We start from the raw sequence: 16,388 nt of genomic DNA on the forward strand, positions 1-16,388 counted from the left end.
TTGAGTGGGTGCAGGGAGGTGGTTGTCTCACCCCGGGGCACTGGGTCATCCGCAGAGAAGGTGTCAGGGGAAGTCCTGCCTCCCCCCCCCGCCCCCCCCCCTGGAAGGCAGCCCTCTCCCCAGCTCCCCTCCTGCACTCTCTCCTCAGCCACTGTGACCTGGGGGCAGCGGGATGTGCTGTGACCATGAGGAGGGTGAAAACCTTCTGTCGTCTGGACTGTGGAAGAAAGACCTATTTTTTTCTTTTTTTTGTTTAATTGTTGTTCAAGTACAGTTTTCTGTCTTTTACTCCCATCCCAGCTCGCCCCCCACCCAGTGCTCCCCACCTTCCTCCCATTTCCACCCCCTTTAGTTGTTGTCCATGTGTCCTTTATACTAGTTCCTGTAAATCCTTGAAAGACCTATTTTTTTTAAATCAGAGAACATCTCCTTTGTCTGCCTGCCTTTTAGTTAGGATGAGGACGCTGTGCGTTTTAAGTTTCCCTCTTTCTAGGAAAGAATGAGTCTCTTTTGTGGCGTTGCTGCTGCTTTGCTGTACTGTTAGCAGAGTGCGTGTCTGTGGGCAGCCCCTGCCTTGCAGGTCAGGTGGCCGAGGGGTCCCTTGTGAGAGTGAGGACCCAGTGCTGGCAGGGGCAATGCTGGCCCGACAGGTGAGGCATTTAGCTTAGCAGTATTGGATAGACAAATATTTTTAAGCCTATTAGATGAAAGGGCAGTGAGGGACTTAGAAACCTCTCCTCAGAGGACCCCTGAACCGTGACAGTGACAGTGGTCATAGCCTCTGACTGCCCTCCCGTTTCCGCCCATCTTTCCTCTCCAACTTTCCCTGGGCCTTGGCCTGGATCCCCCACCGCCTCTGTCGCGTTCTCGCCCACCCCCGAGGCTCACATGCCTGAGGACTCTGCTGCTCCGTGCTGGGCCCTGTCTTCCTAAATGCCTGAATATTTATCAGCCGAGGCTAGTCAAAGTGGGTCCCAGTGCAGATGTAAGTCACCTGCCTCACGCCACAGAGCCGTCGTTTTGTCACACACGCATGGGAGAAACTTGCTTATTGCAGGACACTGTACATTACAATCTAAGCAGGAAGTCAGGCTGTGCACAGAAGACGCCCAGAAACTGTGGCTGGAGCCCTTTGGGAGACACAGGGCTGAGGGCATCCTCCCTCCCCCCTCCCCCTTGACACATCTCCATACATATCTTTATTTATTTTCAGATTTTATTTATTTATCTTTAGAAGGGAAGGGAAGGAGAGAGGGAGAGAGAGGGAGAGAAATATCAATGTATGGTTGCCTCTTGTGTGTCCCCTGCTGGGAACTGGCCTGCAACCCAGGCATGTGCCCTGACTGGGAATTGAACCGTGATCCTTTGGTTTGCAGGCCCGCGCTCAATCCACTGAGCTACACTAGCCAGGGCTTCCATACGTATCTTTAAACAAAGAGCTTTTGCATTGCAGTAGAGTGAAAATTGTGACTGACGGCATAAAATCCTTCGAAATAAAAGTGAAAATGGTGGTGGTGTAAACCAAGACAATGGTTGGTCCTTACAAACAAATTATTTTTATTTTTCCCCATTTCTTCCCATGACCAAGACAGTCTGTGCTCCTTTCCACTTAACTTTTTCTTCTGGACTCTTCCCGGGGGGCTGAGCCCTCCGTGTGCTCCCAGCGAGGAGAGTGCAGTGCTCCTCAGAGGGGCTGTGTCTGAGGCGGGGTGCTGTGGTGGCTCCTGGGGGCTGTCCTCTCTCCTGGTTGGCTTGGGGAGCGTGATGGCCCTGACTGTGCACTTCATGAAAGCACATTCGCCCGGCTTTCAGCCCTCTGTCCAGACCCAGCCGGTGGGGCGCGGGAGGCTTAGCACACATCCCCAGTGGCCACCTGCAGAAAGCCAGCTCAGTTGTCACTGTCGTTGTGCTTGCATCTTAGAGCAGATGTGGGCAGACACTTGGGCCACCACCCAGACCTTGGCTCTGTTTTACCACCCGTTTCTTCTTACCAGACATGTAAAAACCTGGCCCTTTATTGCAGTCACCTGGGAAACCAATTCCTGGTCCCCCAGCCTGCCTTCAGAATCACAGTCTGGGGTGGTTTGGTGTCCCCAGGCGATTCCAGTGCAGCTGGCCAGCCTTTGGGAGCTAGTGGCTTCTCCCACTCATTTGAAGTTTAATCATATATTCCTTTGTCAAGTGTATTGGGGTGGAAAAGCAGCAGGAGTCAGGAAATTCCGGTTTAGCCCTGACTCACTGGCTCTGCGCGCGGGTGTTGTGGGCATCTGGGGGTGGGTAATGGTGCCCTGTGCTTTATGTTCAGCTCTCCCAGTAGGCACTAACATAATGATTGTTCCTAGAAGGCCAGTTTGAAGAAAACTGAAATTCGGAGTTACATTTTGTGTACTTTTCCTGTTTGGAAGGGAGGAATGCTGGGAGCTGATGGGCTCCGTCACCCCCACGGCCAGTGCGCACCGTGGTGATGGTCCCCCTTCTCCACAGGTCTGCCTCCCTTGGGAACTGGGAGTCCTTGAAGGCGCAGGCACCATAGAAGCACTGAGTGAAGGCTGGACCCTCTGCGGGGGAAGGAAGAGGGCTCTGCGGGAGACTTCCAGCTGGTTATCTACTGTGCCAGCGGGTTACTTTCAGGGCTGCCTGAGCCCTGTAGAAGAAGATCTATGGTGTGTTCCTGGCCGTAGGTCCTATAAGAAGGAACCTCAGCTGTTTTTGTTTCAGTTGCCTCCACTTTGCCTGGCTGCCGGGATCGATGGTTGTCGTGAAAGCTGCTGCAGAGGGAAGCCACGCCAGGCCCTGCGAGGGGCCGTGGTGTCCACGGGCGGCGTTTCACGTGGGGGCGAGAATGCAGACTCTGCAGGACTTCCGTCATTGAGAACTCAGAGTGTCCCCGACAACTGCGTGTGTGGGTGTTTCTTTTGAAAAGCTAACTCATGCACTAGAGTTTATTTAGTGTTTATATGAAGTTTGTGGAATTGTTGAAAATATTTTCCTAACCAGCAGATATCATTATTGGACTGGTACAATTACAAATCTTGTTTTAGATTGCGTTATCATTTATTTACTCTCTTCTTTTGTTCTTTTGGCTAAAAAGTACAGTTTAGCTAAAGAATGAAGTTAAAAGTGAAATCGAAGTCACAAATAGACAACATCTAGGTAATTAAAATATATATGTATACTTTATAAGTCATCCAGACTGAAAAAGGAGATAAAAATAAAAATTGAAACGGAAAACTGTACTTGAACAACAATTAAAAAAATAAATTAAAATCAAAAGGGTCATCTAATTGTAAGTCTTGACAAAGAGATTACTTTTGCTGATATTTGGAATAAACAATGAAAATGAAAAAAATAAAATAAAAACTGAGAGGACCCGTGGTGCAGAAATGTTATGATTATTTTCTCTTGTGTCCAGGAAACCTACATCTTTGAACCTCTTTGTTTTCATTTCCAAGGTCAGCATCCTCCAGGGTAGTCACCAGAGGCGGGGAGGGGGAGATGTTGGTCAAAGGGCACGCGCTCCCAGTTAGACGATGGCAGACTGCTGGGGACGGTGTACAGCGTGGTGACTGCATCTGATCAGCCAGTGTTACACACACTTACTGTTGCTGAGAGGAAATGTTAGGCATTGTCATCACAGAGAGTTAATTAACATGTCCATCATCTCACAAGTTTACCTTGATCTTGGTGACCATTTCACAGTGTGGATGTATAAAAACACCATCGAGCTGCACAAAGCCACTCAGTCCTATAGGTCTGGTCTCTCAGTCTCAGGCTCCCAGACCCTCTGGGGGCAGGGGGCGTCCTCTGCATCCTAAGACCTTCAGTGTCATTGCACTTCTGCCTGCTGGATGCCTTCTGTGACACAGTGAGACCTACAGGTTGGCATTGCCAGTTATTAGCCGTTGCTAATTTTCGCAAATCTAGTTGTGTGATGGAAACATGACGCGATGTCAGTGTTTGGGGGAACAGGTCTCCTCTCAGCATCCACCTGTCCAGGCCCAAATCAGTGCACATCTTGGTTTTACTGAAGTGAACCCTTTCGATGCTTGCGCCCTGGAGTGTGTGCATAGTTGTGTGGCGTACTGGCTAAAATGTGCCTGCAACCTGTGTGCCAGGGGCCCGCTAATCTGCTTCTGGGGTGCAGGGCTATTTCCTGAAGAGAATTCCGGGGAGGGAGACTTTATAAAGACTTGTGATTTCCCCACCCCTCAAAAAAACCCCTCTTAGTTAGGGAGGTGTTTTCCACATGCCTTTGTTCTCCATCTGTGGAGGAGAGGGTGGTGGATACTGTCCTTTGTGCAATGACCTTGAAATCCTGGTCCTTCCATTCCGTGCCCCTAAAGCAGTTCTTTTCATGTATCAGTTTGGTTGCTTTCTTGCGTCATACCCAAGTTTTCCAGTTTACTTACCCTGGGGCTCAAGGTGGATATAGAATTACAACAAAAACTTAGCCATGCCTAGTGCAGGGAGAGGCCTGCCCAGGTTCCTGCCACCTCCCCTGCTTGCCTCTCTGAGAGCAGGGCTGCGTTGTCTCGTTCACCACCTGCCCGAGGGGAAGACTTAACAGTGTTTCCTAGGCAGGGGAACCCACTTGAGGCGATGAGAATCGTTGTCCTCAGTTAACTGGCGAGGCCCCAGCTAGGAACCATGAAGGTGGTGCATGGACCCCTCAGCACGGAGCACAGACACGGATATGCCCCACCTCCTCTTGGGGGCCGAGGCACCTCCTCAGAGTGTGCTGAGTCTCCTCAGAGACTCCCCAAAGTCTCTGATTTGGGTCTGTGGCCACTTTCTTGCCTAAACCACAGCTGTGATACGTAATCAGTACCTATCACTGCTGGTTTTGATTTCTCTAAAAGAGATAAGCAAATGCTTGAGAGATGACCTGAGTTTAGAGTCTTAGATTTAAAACATTTATTCTTATCTACCATAGTATGTTCCTTGTTTTGCCCACACCTAATTTGAAAGCAAAATTATTTTTAATTAAAAAACTAATTTTTTTCTGTATTAACTCTGCAAAACATTCCACTTTGTTTTTGTGGAATCAGTTGCTTTCTTTTTGAAGTCATATTTTACTGGCTTAAATAGTCTGTTACAGGTACAACCAGCCCAAACAGGTTTAGGAGCAAACACACCTGTTTCCTGATCTGCCGCTGAGAAGGCGCATCGGCCAAGCGAGTGTGTGAGCAGGCTTTAGCTGCATCGGCATCCCCAGGCCCGCTGCAGGGAGAGGCTGGGGACACTACTTGAGGGGAAGGGGGTGGAGGGGGGCCTCCAATCGGGATGGAGTCTCCACGCTCATGAGCCCTTGTTTTTCAGCAGTTCAATTTTTCTGGCACTGTCACAATTATCAGGAGAGTTTTGTTTGAAACAATGTATTGGGTTGGCCAAAAAGTTGTTTAGTTGTTTTTCTATACCTTGGCTGTAGTAGTGCTTAGTTGTCTTTAACTCATTTGAAACAATTTTGTTAGATTGTATTGCAACAGCTGTCATATCAGTGTGCATTTCAAAACAAACTTACCAAATTTGTAAATTTTTGTGCAACCATTTTAATATTGAAAATGGAAGAAAATACACATTTTGGCATATTATGCTTTATTATTTCAAGAAAGGTATAAGTGCAATTGAAATGCAAAAAAACCCCAACTTGTACAGTGTATGGAGAAGGTGCCGTGACTGATTGAACATGTCAAAAGTGGTTTGTGGAGGTTCTTGGTATTAATTGACATTTTCGTCAAATAATTCTTTGCTGTGGGGCTGTCTTATGCATTGGAAGGTGTTTAGCAGAAGCCCTGGCCTCTACCCACTAGAAGCCAATATTGGGAGATAGCTGATATACTCAAAGTATCCAAACCAATAAAGTTACTGATGAAAATGAAAAATGTGTCTTTTACAGTAAACACTAAACAGACTTTTTGGCCAACCCAATACATTCAATGAAAACATAAAAGTGCATGGATATTCCTTACAGCTCTTGCAGGAGGAACTGGGGGCCTAAGAGTGAATGCAGGTATGCAGCTTACAACCTCTGTGTGTGGTCGAATATGTGTGAATGTAACTTAGAACATCCAGAACTTGGAGGTCTTCAACTGTCAGGTTATTTGGGACCCAAGAGGATCTCAGAGGGGGTCGTGCGCATCATGATCCAGGCTGTGCTTCTGATGGGCAGCGTGCTGGGGGCCGGGAGAGGCCCAGGTGAGCCCAAGGGCTGTTCTGCAGTGCAGCACCATGGGGTGGTGAATGTCTGCACGGCCAGGTGGGAGGAGGAAAGAGAAGAAAGTGTGTGTGTGTGTGTGTGTGTGTGTGTTTTAGAGAGAAAACAGATGAACTGAGGAGCCTTAGTGACCCATCTGGGGAGATGAGGGAAGAGAGGATAGAAGTTTGAGCCCGGGCAGAAGAGGTCTATTGTCGGAGGCGAGTAGAAGCAAGTCTGGAAGGAGGATGGGTTCACTTCAGACTTTGAGGTGCTCTGGACGCCACAGGAGCTCAGTTTGGAAACAGGGAGTGATGCTCGGGGCACCATCTGGACTGGGTGGGTTTGGAGCCAACTGCAGGGAAGTGCGGTTGAGTAGCCAGGGTGGATGCAAGCCGCAGGTGGAAAGCCAGGAGGACAGGGACAGGGCTCCTTTAGAGGTTTGGGAAGCAGTCGGGTGAGAGAGAGAAGGCCTAGCTTGAGGTTAAGGTGAGGCCCGGGTGGTGCAGTTCTTCAGAGCCAAGAGAAGGAAGGTTCTTTTCAGATCTTTTCCCCAGATCTTGCTGAAACTAGGCAGCAGGACTCAAGATCATTGGACTTGAAGCCTAGGAGGCACTGGTACCTGAAAAGAGCGGTCATGTTGGAGGGTGAGGGTGATGTCACTTCCCTTGGGAGGTGCCATGGAAGACAGCTAGTGTGTGGTGGGGAGGGGCGGTGGTGAGCAGCATTCCTGCAGATGAGGTTGGAGGGAGTGGCCAAAATGCATGGGAGAGCGAGGACCAGTGGTGCCAGGTCCCCTCAGATGGACAGTCTTGCCCTTCCGTATCCATGCATTGCTGTTATTCCAAGTTCAGAGCAGTCTGCTTCATTCAGAACAAAGGAAAGTTCTGAAGGGCCCTTAAAGCCGGAATGTGTCTGCCTGTGCTTTTCAGAATGCCATGCACTTTGATTCTGGTTTATTGTGGATGACTAACTCCAAGCATGTCTCCTGTTGAAGTCTACAGAGCAGCCTGCCAGCGTCAGAGTCCCTGCGGTGTCTCCCCACGGCCCAGTGTTTGGAAGGAGGCCCTGCAGTTTGGAATGTGTGACTCCTGAGTCGTCTGATTTCCTGTGCCCATGGTGACTTCTGCCTGTGGTTCTGAGCCAGCGGCGTCCAGTGGGGAGCCAGATGCACCTTGCGCCTGTTGTGTCTGTGTTTAGCTCCTGCCTTTATTCAGTCCTGAGTGTGTCTTTCATCTCTGCTAATAAGTGACAAATATAAGTGAGCAGTCAAACCTACAACACAGGCTTTAACTCACACTCGGTGGTGCTCCAAGTGGACTCTAGAGAAGAGGATCCAGAGAGGGGAGAAGACCCCCTGCGAGGGAGGGACACTTGACCCCTGGGGCTTCGGGGAAGCCCACGCTCAGGGTCTGGGCTAAGTGTGAGAAATGCAGAAGTTTTGCATATGGACAGTGGAAGGTCCTCATGGAAAACAAACTCTTGGAGCTTTGTGAAATTATTTGATTTATGACTATATCATCATCATCCTGACACAGGAATTGGGGGTGAATGTAGTTAAAGGAACAAAGAAAGGCTGTGAGAAACGCCGGGGCTGTAACTTGTATTCTGGTTCTGGGGTTTTGTTTCTGTTTTCTAGGTGTTTTTTAGCGCTTGGGGTATGGCGTTTGGAACACGGTATTTTTGTGATGTGTTAGCTGTGAAGTTAGATTCCTAGAATCCGGTTGTGGGAGCTCCTGGCTGTGCTGTCTGTGCGTGTGATGCTGGGGCGCCTGTTAGTGGCACTTCATTGCTGGTGTTTGAGGGACACCTGACCTCTGAGGCTGTACAATGTGGTTTTCCTTGTAGTCCGACATGGTTCAGCATCGTTAGAGCTCACACACGAGCGTTCATGTTCTCGTGTCCCTTGTAAAGCAGACACACATTTTAAAAGTTGTCCTTTCTTTCCCTTGTCTACAACTCTGGGTCTGTCATTTTCCTTCAGGGCAGCTCCATAAAATAGGGAGAGAGGGATGCAGTCTTCATTCTGGACACAGAAGGGACAAGCCAGGCCCTGGCTGGTGTAGCTCAGTGGATTGAGCACGGGTCTGGGAACCAAACAACCATGGTTCGATTCCCAGTCAGGGCACATGCCTGGGTTGCAGGCCAGTTTCCAGCAGGGGACACACAAGAGGCAACCATACACTGATGTTTCTCTCCCTCTCTTCTTCCCTTCCCCTCTAAAGATAAATAAATAAAATCTTAAAAAAAAAAAAACAGAAGGGACAAGCCAGGCTAACTTGTGTGCCCGATGATATGGGTGTGTTTCTCACCTGTGAGGGACCTCATGACTTTCAGTTTTGTGCCTTCCCCCAGAGAACACTTTCCCCTCTCTCTGGTGCATTCTGCTGTGCTGTTACTTCCGAGGGCTCTTTCTTTGCCTTCAATTTTGAGAACCGCCATTTAGTTTCTGGGATGATAAAAGGGTCTTGAAAGGGCATGGAAGAAACAGGCAGGAAGGGAAGGATTATCTCATGATTTTAGTCAGAAGGAAATCATTGAGACAAAAAGAAAAAGCCTTCTAAGAGGGTCGGACCCCAGGAAGTTACATTGAATAAGTGACCCCATGTCACGCAGCCCCTTTTACATAATTGTTGTTACTGGGGTAACGCAGAGAATGGGAACATTCAGTGAGTTCAAAACACACATCTCTGCGACTTGGACTGCAATCAGCAGTGTTACTTGAAGTTTCAGAGAAGGTCTTGATGAGGCCTCATTATTTGAAATCAAGACATGGGCAGCAAAGTAGGCTCACTAATTTCAAGAGGGTACATTTGAGGGGATGTACCCCTTTTTATAGAATTGAGTGATTGGGTTCCTTTGAGTGTGTGTGTACATGTGTATATGTGTTTCTGGGCATATGTGCATGTACTTGTGCAAATGTGTGTCTGTGTTTCTGGGTACATGTGTGTGGCTATGTGTGCACATGAATGTGTAGGTGTGCGGGTCGTTTGCGACGTCCTCTGTGGGAGGGCATGCCACTGAATAGCCTCTGCCCAGACCCGTCAGTCTGTCCCTCGGGGGGACTGCAGACAGCCCACCGCTGGGTAGAGGTGCCTGAAGGTATATGAAGTGTATCTGCCTGCATTGCGGGAGTTCGTTTTAAGTGGGTGTCACAGACATTGTAATAAAAGTGACATCAGTGCCTCCTTGTTGTAAGCTTTGTGAATGATTCCTGGACCCGTGGGAGAAGAGGCTGCTCAGAATACAGGCGGGTTAGTGGTGGCGTTCGCCTGGGAGGGCTGGTGAATGATTAGTGTTTCCGGTGACAGACGTGCTGTGGGAACTTTCACGGGGCCTGAAGTGTCACTCACACTACGCCAAGTTAATGACGCCAGGGTTTTGATTCCTTCCTTGTTCTCCTGTGGACTGAGGCCAGAGCTGGGGCAGCAGCTCTCAGATCCATTTCTCTTTTCTCTCAATAAGCCCAGAGGATTTGCGTCCCTTACCTGGCCTGGGTGAAAACCTGACCTGCCCCTCCCAGAGCAGCCGTGGTTGGTAGCACCTATGGCTGCTTTCCCCTCGGCCTTTTGAGGAAGAGCACAGCGCTGGCCTTGCTTGCTATTCCGGAGTTGCTGTGGGCTTGCTGCCCGGTGCTCGCTGGCCAGAGTCTGCTTATCCTCCTGTCACACCCTCGACAGGGCGGGGCCTCGGCTGTGAGATGCTGCTGCCCCGCGATGCTGGCCTCAGTCCTCCTCACTGAAAAACCAGAAACGGTGAAAGCCTTGTGCCAGCGTCCAGAGGAGCCTGGCTGTAAGAAATGGTTAATCGTGTGAGCTAGGGAACAACCCAGGGTCCAGTGAAATGTGAATTTACATAATAAACATTAGCATTTAAAAACTACGAGTCGTATTTGAATACTGAACCTAAAAAGAACTCAGAAACTAGACACTGTGACAGTATGATTGCCGATACCCCAGTATGCTGTGGCAGAGCTGGGCAGAGCACAGTGCAGAGTAGAGCAGAACGAATGGTCCACGAGAGGCCGTGGTAGCACGGTACAGCACCGCGTGGCGTATATAGAAGGCTATAGCGCAGGACAGCACTGCGTAGTGCGGAATGGGACGGGGACACAGCACTGTGTAGCGTAGCATGGCACCGTGTAGTGCCGAGCAGGACAACACAGTATGGCAGGGTAGAGTGCAGAATAGAATCGCAGGTTACAACACTGAGTGTGGCGTAGAATAGTGTAAGTACATTGTAGCAGAATCACATCTTATTCCTTCTAGTTTCCGAAGAGAATTGGGATTGAGAGCAATGAGGAGTAGAAGGTTGTCTTCTATTCCTCTTGGCGCTGTTTATTTACTTCTCAGCTATCACTGATGGCCCCTGTTCAGTGAGAATGTTCTGTGTGGTGGTCTGTGCCCCATCTGTGTATGAAACCCGAAATCATGTGTAATTAGTTACATCGTGCCTGGCATGTGTCATCTGCTCAGTGCATTTTAGCTGTTGTTAATATTTTAATGATTTTTTAAAGTGCTTTTCCTCATTTGAAAAAAGGCACAGAATACCTATCATATAAGGTAGAAGATGAGCTTTTCCATGTGGAGTTTTATTTTAACAAAAATAGAAGTTTATTGTGAAAAACCCACTGGCACTCAGAATGCTGGCCCTGTCGATGTTCTGTGCTGTGAGTGACTCCGCTGGAGTGACTGACTGTGGGAAGGACTTCCAGTGTTTTGTCTTTCCTCCCGTCTTTCATCTGGCCGTCTCGTCAGAGAAGTAAATCCCTAGTTGTTAGAAAGGTCCTGGTTGGCGTGGGATGCGGCTGACAGCTGTGAAGAGAGAAAGCATGAAGCACGGCGTGTGGAGGGGGTGCTGGTGTCCCTGGGGCTGCTTCTCGGGGGACCTTGGCCGAGTCCTCCTCGGGCGGAGAGTGACCGAGCCAGCCAGAATGAGGTGCTCTGGAGAGGCAGCCATGTCCCTGTCTGAAGACACTCGTGTTCAGGTGCCTGCTGACCCAGACAAGGATGTCCCGTCTAGGTAAGAACATTCAGAGCATCTTCTCTGGGCTGTGCCTGCTTTCATCCTTTCTGAAGCCCTTCATGACTTTAAACTTTGGTTTCTCAAGTCAAAGAACGATTTAGTGTATCCTTTTGAGTTGTGTTGCCTCGAACAGTTTAAGTCATCGATCACTAAGGGTCCTAGTCCCCATCTCTGTGGACGCCTTTCACTTATCTGAGGAAGTATGTTCCCTTGACGGTTCTGAATTAGGACATTTTGGGCATACAATCATGATTCTTGCTTTAATTTGTAATAGATGATTACTCTAACAGACTCAAGTCAGAGTTCATATAAAACATTGATTGTAAGGGTGTAGGGTGGTCAGCCTCTCATGTGATTCCAAAGGACCAGGGAATGGATATAATTTGCCTTCAACCCCTCCCCCCCCCCCAAAGGCCCAAGTGGCTCAGAAGTCCCCTCGGATGTATTTCATGTTTCAGGTCACTTTTAATTGTCATTATGCAGGTTAGATCTTGATGCACAGAAGATGGAGACCCCTCCGAAGGCAGGAATTTCCCTCTTCCTGTGGCATCCCGTCTGGTGTCCTGGCAGTTGTAGGAACTCAGTACATCCTTGCTGACTTGGGGATTCCTGCAGCGTTTGAGGGAAGCTTCCTCCCGTTCCGGTGCAGCTGTCTGTGCAGGGAGCCCGCTGCGGGTTTCTGCAGGGGCCTGGAATGAAGAAGGAATCCGCAGAGGGCGTGGCGGGGTACTTGGGATTTCTCAGAGGTCTTAGGCTTCAGGGATGTTCCTCAGTTAAGAGCTCACAGTCCCCAAATTAATCTGCCTCCCTCCCCCGATAAAATGGTGAGTGCAGTTTCCATCCTCTCACCTTGATTTTATGGCACTTGCACATCGTACATGTCACCTTGCTTTTCTGTTGGCTCCGGACTGTTAGTTGGGAGATTTATGCATGAGGCCCGAGATGGTCTGATAACATGCTTCTCGGGTATATTCTGGCAAAACTGTCTCACGGCCAAAATACTGTATTTGAAAAAGGCCTTTTTTTGCTAGCATCTCTCAGCATTGTGGAGACACAGGCCCTTGTGCAAAGGGAGGCTGGACCTTAGCCCCCCACTGTCTTAGGACATTGAGGTTTATTCATGAACCTTTGTGGGGATTGCTTATTTGCCAAGTACATTGGGAATGTTTTCCCCATCAGGACTTTTTGGTGTGCGACGGCTGCAGGAAAGCTGGTGGTTGCTGGAGGTTTGCTCAGTCAGCAGGTGTGTGTATGGCTGACGGCAGTGGTCCTTCTGTACAAAAAACACCTGCCGTCTGAACCCTCGTCCGCTCAGCCTTCCCACCCCCAGTCCTCTGCCAGGGCACTGCCCGGCTAGACCACCTGCTGCGATGCTTGTTCTGTGGGAAAATGCACTCACATTCCAGGGGCTCCCAGGATGAGAGTCTGGACCTTGGCTGTGTGAGCACAGTTGCCCACCATGCTGGAGGGGAGTTCAGGCTGCATCCGAATTTGAGGGAAAGTCCCCTGAGCTCACAGAGTTGGGCGACTTTGGGTCTCCCAGTGGGAAGTGGGAAGAGGGAAGAGGCGAGAGGGGTTGGGTCAACGAGCAAGGGCCTTTGCATTTCTTTCTTCTTCTTTTTAAAAAGATTATAGTTATTTATTTTTCAAGAGAGGGAAAGGGAGGGAGAAACAGAGGGAAACATCAATGTGTGGTTGCCCCTCATGTGCCCTCTACTGGGGACCTGGCCTAGACTAGGAGTGAAGTGCCTAGACTGGCCTCTGACAGGCCAGCACTCAGTCCACTGAGCCACACTAGCCAGGGCTCTTTTTTCTTTAATTAAACAAGGTCCGGAGAAGCAGTGGCTCAAGGTGATGACCCACCTGTCAGAGTTGGAGGGGCATGTGGGCCTCTGACTTGCATCAACATAGGGACGCCCCATCCCTGTCAGGCAGAACTCTGTCTTCATATCACTCTGATTTTTTTTTTTTTTAATGTCCTGGCTTCCCATCCCTCAGGAGTCAAATGCTCCAAGTGGCCAGTGCCATCCTGGCCCAGCTGTTTGGGTTAAAACTGGAGAAACTGCAGGCATGCATCACGGAACGCGTTAACTGTATCCACTCAGCTGCTACTTCACGAAATGACAAGGGTCATGCACATTGCCTAGTAGACAGTGTGGTGTTGGCATTTTGGATCTTAACATTTTTGTTGGAAAATTTTAGTCTCTAGACATCCAGATGTTGTCTTGTGACCATAAATGAGTGGTTTCAGTATGAGGAACATGAGTGATGGTTCTTAGTGACATGCGGCCAAGTATTTACATCACGGATCTGGGAATATTTAGCCTCAAATGGAGATGCCAGGGCTGTGTCCCCACCCACCACAGGGGACAGCTCTGGAGCTGGAACTGCAGGTCTGAGGGCAGGGTTTTAGATATTCAAATGAGAAGGTGCCATAAATCATTTGTAACAGAAGAAAAGAATTGCATGGCTACAAAAAGTAAACGAGTGATTGTGAATGCTGCGGGAAAAGCCCCTACCCAGGGTTTTGATTGGTCCCTAAATCAATCTTTTGTGGATTTTACTGCCTGTGGTGTGGGAAGGAATGGCCCCAGTAGATTTCCTCATGACCTCAGGCCAGCATAGCAGGGGCACTGAGCTCTGCCTCCAGGCTCCACACCACCTGTGTGGTCCTTAGATGTCAGGCAGGGACAGAGGCACTGCTGTGCGGGCGAGGGAGAAGCGGGCGAGGGAGATGTCGAGGGGCTGGGGGTGCCGAACCTCGTGGAGGTGGGGTGACTTCGATTTGGGTGTGGGTCTCCCGGAGGGTGGGCTGTCTTGGGGTCTCTCAGGGGGTGGGCTGTCTTGAGGGGTGGTTTGGGGCTCTGCCTGGTACTAGATGGGCTTGATTTGTTAGGAAAGGTGACTGATATCCAATAAGGAATGTTCTGACCCCCTCAAGGTTTTCTCTTTGCTGTGAAAGTTGTGATTGGTACATGGGATATCTACCTTCTTGTCCTTCTAAGGAAAGACCAGCAGACTGCCCCACACTGCCACTGTTTGCTGTGCAGGTGTAGAGGACACAGAGGGATGTTGGGATCGCCTCTCCGTGTGGCTGAGAGAGGGCTGGGCTGCCACAGCTGGTAGCCGGGGCTCCCGAAGGCTCTCGTCCCACAGTGCACTAAGCTCCCACAGTGCACTAAGCCTGCTTACCACACACTGTGGAGGCCATAGCTTCTGTTTCCTTGTCAAGGATCTGAGGCACCTAGAGAAATGTGTGCAGAAAGTATGGTGTGGCATGTATGGGACTCTGAGAGGGCTGATAAGAAAGAATAGGCAGGATTTATATTTGCCACCAGAAAAGTGCCCAAGAAAGTAAAGAAGCAGAACAAAAAAGGATCCTTTTCCATGGTGCCATTTTTGTGAAAACAAGAGGGTGGACTTGGTGTGGGTTCTGTGTTTATTATGGAAGGGTAGACAAGATGTGCAAGGATGCACAGACGACCGTGGCTCACACTGGGAAGTGGAGTGGGATTGGGCAGTGGAGGAAAGGGGTACTTGTGTGTTACTTTTTTGTGACTTCCTTTTTCAAAGCACATGATTGAAGTTACGTTTGCCTGGTGGGTGGGCCTGACTGTGATGACAGGCAGGTGCAAACATGTAATGGCTTCAAACAATACCAGTTTGTTTCTCGATCACAAAGAATTTGGGGGTCCTAGGTCTTGGGTTGAGGGGGTCACTGAGGCTCCCCGTGTCTGCATCCTACACTGACCTGGCATGGCAGCCTGGTGTGGCAGCCTGACCATGCTCAGCAGTGACCTCCTCTGAGCAGGCAGGTGCATTTGGAGGATCGGGGCTGCCCAAGGGGCAGAGCTCACACGGCCCTGCCTGGAGCTCAGTTATACCCTTGAAGAGGCTGGCTGTGTGGTCTGGGAGAGAGGAAAAAGTGGGTTTAGATCAGCAGCTAGCTGCCTTCTTTACCATAGGGGATGTATGATAACTATCAAAATCCATACTATTCCCATTTTCGAATTTTGTTTCTTTTACTTACTGTGCCAGCTTTTAGAAGGCATGGGTATCCTAGGTTGGAATTAGTGTTGAGTGTATAGTTCAGTACTATTAATATCATGTTCCTCAAGAATGTATTGTTGTCTTTTATTCCATATCCCAAGAATTCTAAAGGTTGCCTTCTTTATGTAGTTTTCTTCACCTGTCACTCTTTACTCACCCTCTTTCACCTTACGGACAAATCATCGGGGTGGGGACGGCCATCTCGCTTCTCCAGCATGTCTGTGCCCAGCGCTGCTTGCAGGGAGAGACTTTTTTTTTCTGTGTGTCGTCTCTCTCTTCTGTGAGTGTAGACTTCAGCGCAGACCCTGAAGTCTCTGTAGGTGCTGTCATCACCCGAGGCTCTGGCCAACACCTACAAGAAGTTGGGCACAGCGTGGCCTCCATGCTGTGTCAGTTGTTCTGAGGGTCCTTCTCTCCTGGGGGCAGGTGGTCTTGACCAAACAAGAAAGTCTCTGAGCAGCACCCGGAGGTCCAGCTCTCCCCTCCGCTCTCCCCAGCTGCTTCCTCCAGAAAGTGCTTGCCCTAACTAGGAAGTCGTGTGCTTTTTTTTTTTTTAAGATTTTATTTATTTATTTATATTTAGAGGGGAAGGAGAGAGGGAGAGAAACATCAATGTATGGTTGCGTTTCGTGCATCCCCTGCTGGTAGTTGGCCTGCAAGGAACCAGCCTGCAACCCAGGCATGTGCCCTGACTGGGAATCGAACCACGATCCTCTGGTTCGCAGGCCCGAGCTCAATCCACTGAGCTACACCAGCCAGGGCCGGAAGTCGTGTGCTTTGCTGGGCAGCTGGAGTTGATGTGAACTTGGGACCACAGACACCGTCTGAACTTCCTTTTCTGTTCTGAGGTGTTGATTGCGTGTTACAGCAATGAAACCTGTGAATATTGGTGATCCCGATGTGCACGTGCTGGGAGCCATGAGCAAGCGTGTGGGATGTCAGAAGGGCCTTCTTCTTCCCTCAGAAGAACAGTGTGGTGACTTTCTGCCAGGAAGAATCTGTCTTTATTCAAAATCGGTAGAGGATCATTTGGCAAGTGATTTGGGATTTTGGTTTAAACTAAAAATAAATTAACTTCCTCTTATAGCACTGTGAACATGGTATTTGAGTTAATTATTCA

At 49.4% G+C, this 16,388-nt stretch overlaps 1 protein-coding gene across 4 annotated transcripts in view; it reads left to right on the top strand.

The window, feature by feature from the left end:
- Positions 1-16,388, top strand: part of DIP2C (DIP2 acetate--CoA ligase C (putative)) — a 438,780-nt gene that overhangs the window by 14,664 nt on the left and 407,728 nt on the right. The gene's annotated exons all lie outside the window — the stretch shown is intronic.

Source organism: Sturnira hondurensis, unplaced genomic scaffold (genome assembly GCF_014824575.4).
Source record: "Sturnira hondurensis isolate 20B ecotype Veracruz unplaced genomic scaffold, ASM1482457v3 Scaffold0021214, whole genome shotgun sequence".
In the NCBI taxonomy this organism is placed as follows: domain Eukaryota; kingdom Metazoa; phylum Chordata; class Mammalia; order Chiroptera; family Phyllostomidae; genus Sturnira; species Sturnira hondurensis.